This window comes from Mustela erminea, chromosome 14 (genome assembly GCF_009829155.1).
Source record: "Mustela erminea isolate mMusErm1 chromosome 14, mMusErm1.Pri, whole genome shotgun sequence".
Taxonomy (NCBI): domain Eukaryota; kingdom Metazoa; phylum Chordata; class Mammalia; order Carnivora; family Mustelidae; genus Mustela; species Mustela erminea.
Genome location: NC_045627.1, coordinates 6,949,649 through 6,955,192, shown reverse-complemented (window position 1 = coordinate 6,955,192; position 5,544 = coordinate 6,949,649). Strand labels below are relative to the sequence as shown.

The 5,544-nt window shown below is 44.9% G+C and overlaps 1 non-coding gene across 1 annotated transcript; it reads right to left on the bottom strand.

The window, feature by feature from the left end:
- Positions 1-4,243: 4,243 nt before the first annotated feature.
- LOC116573854 lies at positions 4,244-4,347 on the bottom strand. The gene has a single exon (XR_004279041.1). It is a non-coding gene; the product is annotated as a U6 spliceosomal RNA (small nuclear RNA).
- Between the last annotated feature and the right edge of the window lie 1,197 nt (positions 4,348-5,544).

Sequence of the window (5,544 nt, the reverse complement as noted above, 5' to 3'; positions counted from 1 at the left end):
TCATGAGAAAGAAGGAAATCCTGCCATTGTCCACAACAAGGATGGACCTTGAGGACAGTATGCTAAGTGAAATAAGTCAGGGGAAGACTCATAATGTATAATATCACTTATTTGTGGAATAGAAAAATGCCAAACTCATGTAAACACAGTAAAAAGTTGGCAACCAGGGCTTGGGGGTGGTGTGGGGGAATAGGAGAGAGGCTATTTAAGGGTATAAACTTGCTAGTAGCAGATAAATAAGTTCCAGAGTTCTAATCAGATGGTATAGTGAATATAGACAACAATATTGCATGTGTTTATCAAGCTCGCTAGGAGACTAGATCTTAATTGTTCCTATCATAAAAAAGAAATCATAATTATGTGACATGGTAGAGGTGCTAAATACAATGGCAATCATGTTACAGTACGTAAATGTATCCAATCACCATGTTGAATGCCTTAAACTTACATAATATTACATGTCATATGCATGTCAAATACATTATAAATAAAAAAGGTGTATTCCGTACACTTGGCATACAGCCCCCAAAGTGCAGAAATCCAGGGCCCTCGTTTTCCCCCTGAACTGTGACCCTGACAGTTCTCCAGGAGCTCAGCATCCCGGCCATCTCCTAGTCCCCAGACATACCAGCCACCATGGCGGAGTCACATACTGCCCTTGCCCCAGCTTTGGGATTCTCAGTAGATGGGTGTTAGTCTGGTGACAGGAGCTGTGGGAATGCAATCACTCTGAGGTTGAAGAATGTCCTTCAGCGTGCACAAATGTTTGTTGTGCCTCTGCTTTGCATCAGACTCGTGCGGTACACTTTTATGTTTATCCCATTGAGTCCTTGTGGTGATCCTGTGAGATAGGAATTCCCTTCTCCATGTAAGAGATGAGGAGACCAAGGCTCCTAGGGGCAAAGGACATAGCTAGAGGGGTCCCAGCGGCTCTAGAATCTCCACCCTTTGGCATCAAGGGTAGTTCGTGTGTATCACCTTGTATGTTACTGCGGTGTTCAGGTGCTCAAACGTTTGCTCTGCTTCCTTTTTCCTTTGCAATCTGCATTGTGCACTGTGTCCCTGTGTCCTTGAGTGTAGAGCCTGCTGCTGGGAGGAGCTGGGAGACCATGACCTTGTTGGAGCCTGGGTAGGGTTCCAGGGAGAGTGACAGGTTCAGCAAATAAAAACGCAAGATGCCCAGTTAGAGTTGAACTTGAATTTCTGAGGAACAGTGAGTACTTTCATTTTTTTTTTTTAAAGGTTTTTATTTTTTTATTTGAGAGCGAGAGATCACAAGTAGGCGGAGAGTCAGGCACAGAGAGAGGAGGAAGCAGGCTCCCCGCTGAGCAGAAAGCCCCATGCGGGGCTTAATTCCAGGACCCTGAGATCATGACCTGAGCCGAAGGCAGAGACCTAAACCACTGAGCCATCCAGGTGCCCCAAGTACTTTCATTTTAATATAACTATGTCCTATACAATTTTTAGGATATACGTACGCTAAAACAGTATTCCCTTGTTTATTTAAAATTCAGATTTAACTCTGGATCTCGTGAAGCTGGCGGCTGGTCTAACGCCGAAGAAGCCTCTGTTTGCAGAGGCCAGGACTCGATGCCACTTTGCTCACGGGCTATGAGGGCTCCCCTTGTTCTTCCCGAAGGCTCCACCATCACCACTCAAGCTTTCAAACTGGCCACTTTGGCAAAATCTAACCAGCCGTGTTTTGTCTGGCTGACGTGATGTTGATTAAAAAAAAAAAAAAAAAAAAGATTTATTTATTTATTTGAGGCGGGTGGGGGTTGGTGGGCAGAGCACGGGAGACAATCTCAAGAAGACTTGCCAGTGAGCGTGGAGCCCAGCGTGGGGCTCGACCTCATGACCCCGAGGTCACGACCTGAGCCGAAATCAAGAGTCAGAGCATTAACCAATGGAGCCACCCAGGTGCCCTGGGCATGATGCTGATTTTTAAAAAACTGGTCAATTTTTGAAAACCAGGAGTTTCTACATGCCCATCTAAATGACATCCTTTTAAAATTGTGTTTTAATTCCCGCGTAGTTAACAGTCAGTGTTGGTTTCAGGTGTACAGTGTAGTGATGCAACAGTTCCGTAACACCCTGTGCTCGTCGTAAGTGCGACTCCTTAATCCCCACCACCCATGTTGCCCACCCCTCCGCCCGCATCCCCTCCAGTAACCGTCCGTTTGTTTTCTATAGTTAAGAGTCTGTTTCTTGGTTTGACTCTCTCTTTTTTCCCCGTTTCTTGTTTGTTTTGTTTCTTAAATTTCACATATGAACGAAATCATATGGTATTTGTCTTTCTCAGACTGATTTCGCTTAGCATGATACTCTCTAGCTCCATCCATGTTGTTGCAAATGACAAGATTTCATTCTTTTTATGGCTGAGTAATGCTCTGTTGTATGTACACACCACATCTCCTTTACCCATTTGTCTGTTGATGGACGCTCGGGCTGCTTCCATAACTTGGCTATTGTAAATAATGCTGCTGAAAGCTCAGGGGGCACGTATCCCTGAATTTGTGTTTTTGGTTTTTTTTGGTAAATACCTAGTAGTGTGATTACTGGATTGTAGGGTATTTCCATATTTAACTTTTAAAAAATTATTTATTTAAACAAAAGATTTGTAAAGTAATCTCTACACCCAACGTGGGGCTCAAACTCACAACCCTGAGATCAGGAGTCGCATGTTCTACCCACTGATCTAGCCAGGTGCCCACCCCCACCAACTTATTTTTTTTTTGAAGACAGGCGCCCGCTTGGGGTGCTTGGTTGGCTCATTCGGTTAAGTGTCCAACTCTTAATTTTGGCTCAGGTCATGATCTCAGTCATGAGACTGAGGTCTGCCTAGGATTGTGGGCTGAGTGTGGAGCCTGCTCAAGATTCTCTGTCTCCCTAGGGGCGCCTGGGTGGCTCAGTGGGTTAAAGCCTCTGCCTTCGGCTAGGGTCGTGATCCCAGGGTCCTGGGATGGAGCCCCTCATGGGCTCTCTGCTCAGCGGGGAGCCTGCTTCCTCCCCTCTCTCTGCCTGCCTCTCTGCCTGCTTGCAATCTCTGTCAAATAAATAAATAAATAAATAAATCTTTAAAAAAGAAAAAAAGATTCTCTGTCTCCCTCTACCCCCTTACCCCACCCCCACTTGCACATGCTCTCTCTCTCTCTCTCTCTCTCTCTTTCTCAAATAAATAACTAAATAAATAAATAAATAAATGAAATTAAAGGGGTGCCTGGGTGGCTCAGTGGATTAAGCCGCTGCCTTTCGCTCAGGTCATGATCTCAGGATCCTGGGATCGAGCCCCGCATCGGGCTCCCTGCTCAGCAGAGAGCCTGCTTCTCCCTTTCCCTCTCCCTCTGCCTACTTGCGATCTCTCTCTCTCTGTCAGATAAATAAATAAAATCTTAAAAAAAAATTAAAGACAAGCACCCCCTATTTTTAACTTTCTGAGGAAACTCTGTACACTTTCCACAGTGGCTACACATCCTTGCCAATACGTGCCGTATTTTGTGTTGTTGATTTCAGCCATTCTGACACGTGTGAGGTGGCATCTCCCGTGGTTTTGATTTGGAACTCCCTGGTGATCAGTGATGTTGAGCACCTTTTCCTATGTCTGTTGGCCATCAGGATGTCTTCTTTGAACAAATGTCTGTTCATTTGTTTGCCCATTTTTAATTGGATGATTTGTTTCCTAGATGTTGTGTTGTTCTTCACATATTTTGGATACTAATCCTTTATTGAATATGTCATTTGCAGATATCTTCTCCCATTCAGTAGGTTGCCTTTTAGTTTCGTTGATTGTTTCCTTCAGTGTGCAGGAGCTGTTTATTTTGACATAGTCCCAATAGCTTATTTTTGCTTGTCTTTCCCTTGCCTCAGGAGACACACCTAGAAAAATGTTGCTATGGCCAGTGTCAGAGAATTTACTGCCTGTGCTCTCTTCTAGGACTTTCATGGTTTCAGGTTTTTAGGTCTTTCATCCATTTTATTTTTTATGTATGGTATAAAAATAATCAGTTTTCCAAACACCCGTTGTTGAAGAGACTTTTTCCCATTGGATATTCTTTCCTGTTTTGTCAGAGGTTAATTGACTATATAATCGTGGGTTTATTTCTGGGTTTTTGTGTCTACTTTTGTGTCAGTACCATACTGTTTTGATTCCCACAGCTTTGTAATGTAACTTGAAGTCTGGAATTGTGATGCCTCCAGTTTCGCTTTTCTTTTTCAAAACTGCTTTGGCAAATTCAGAGTCTTTAAAAATATGGAATGTTTCATGAATTTGCATGTCACCCTTGGGCAGGGGCCAAGCTAATCTCTGTATCACTCCAATTTTAGTGTATATGCTGCCGAAGTGAGCACTAAATTTCTGACTTTTTTAAAATTTCAAGTTTTTATTTAAGTTCAAATTAGTTAACATATATGGCAAAATTGGTTTCAGGTGTAGAATTCAGTAATTCACCGCTAACATATAATACCCAGCAGCACTCATCACAGGTGCCCTCCTTGACACCCATCACCCATTTAACCCATCCCACATCCCCCCCAAATCAAATCTGCCATCTTGAGCGCCCAAGACCACATGGCAGCAGTCATCTGCAGCCAAGTCCTGGCATCCCTCTTAGACAGGGCATGCACTTGCCAGTTTGCCCCACTCCCATCCCCATCCCTCCCTGTGGTTGCCTCCTGCCCACCTATATTCATTTCTATCTGTCCAGCCCCAACAGGCATTGAGGGTTTTTTTTTTTTTTAAAGATTTTATTTATTTATTTGACAGAGAGACAGAGAGAGAGAGAGAGAGAGAGATCACAAGTAGGCAGAGAGGCAGGCCAGGTGCAGGGGGAGGGAAGCAGGCTCCCCGCTGAGCAGAGAGCCCGATGTGGGGCTCAATTCCAGGACCCTGAGATCATGACCTGAGCCAAAGGCAGAGGCTTAACCCACTGAGCCACCCAGGCGCCCAGGCATTGACTTTTTGACTTCTGATCTATACTATGTGCCAAAAAGTCTACTTCTTCCAGTGACAACAAAAATACCAAGAGTTTTCATTGGACTGCCTCCACCCATTACTCCCATTTTATCCCATCTCCCTCCCTGTCCCCTTCCTCAGTGCTCCTGGTGACCATGCACTGGCTGTTGGTTGTCCCCTCCTCCCAAGCAATGCCAGCCTGACCCCAGAAGGCCTGGCCACGGGCATGGCTCCCTTCGAGTTGGCCCTACGAAGCCCTCCCGACTCTCCGAATCCCTCTGTCAAACACAGAATCACACGGCCGCTTACTTGAATTTCTTCATTGTATACAGATTAAGAAATGGAAAATGTGACACTCAAGAATCACATGCAATGAAAACTGTGTAAAACTGTGACTAGAACTCAGGCAACAGGGACGTGGGAATTTCTCACCAAACCACGTGCTGTGTGTGAGGATCTTGCCTCAGTGCCTCTCACATCTCCACCGCAGGGCATCGTGCCATATGCGAGATGAGCTCTCGGACTGATTGATTGATTACTCACTCGGCGCTCCTGGCAAAGCAGTCCTCACTCTGCTGAACAAATTATCTTTA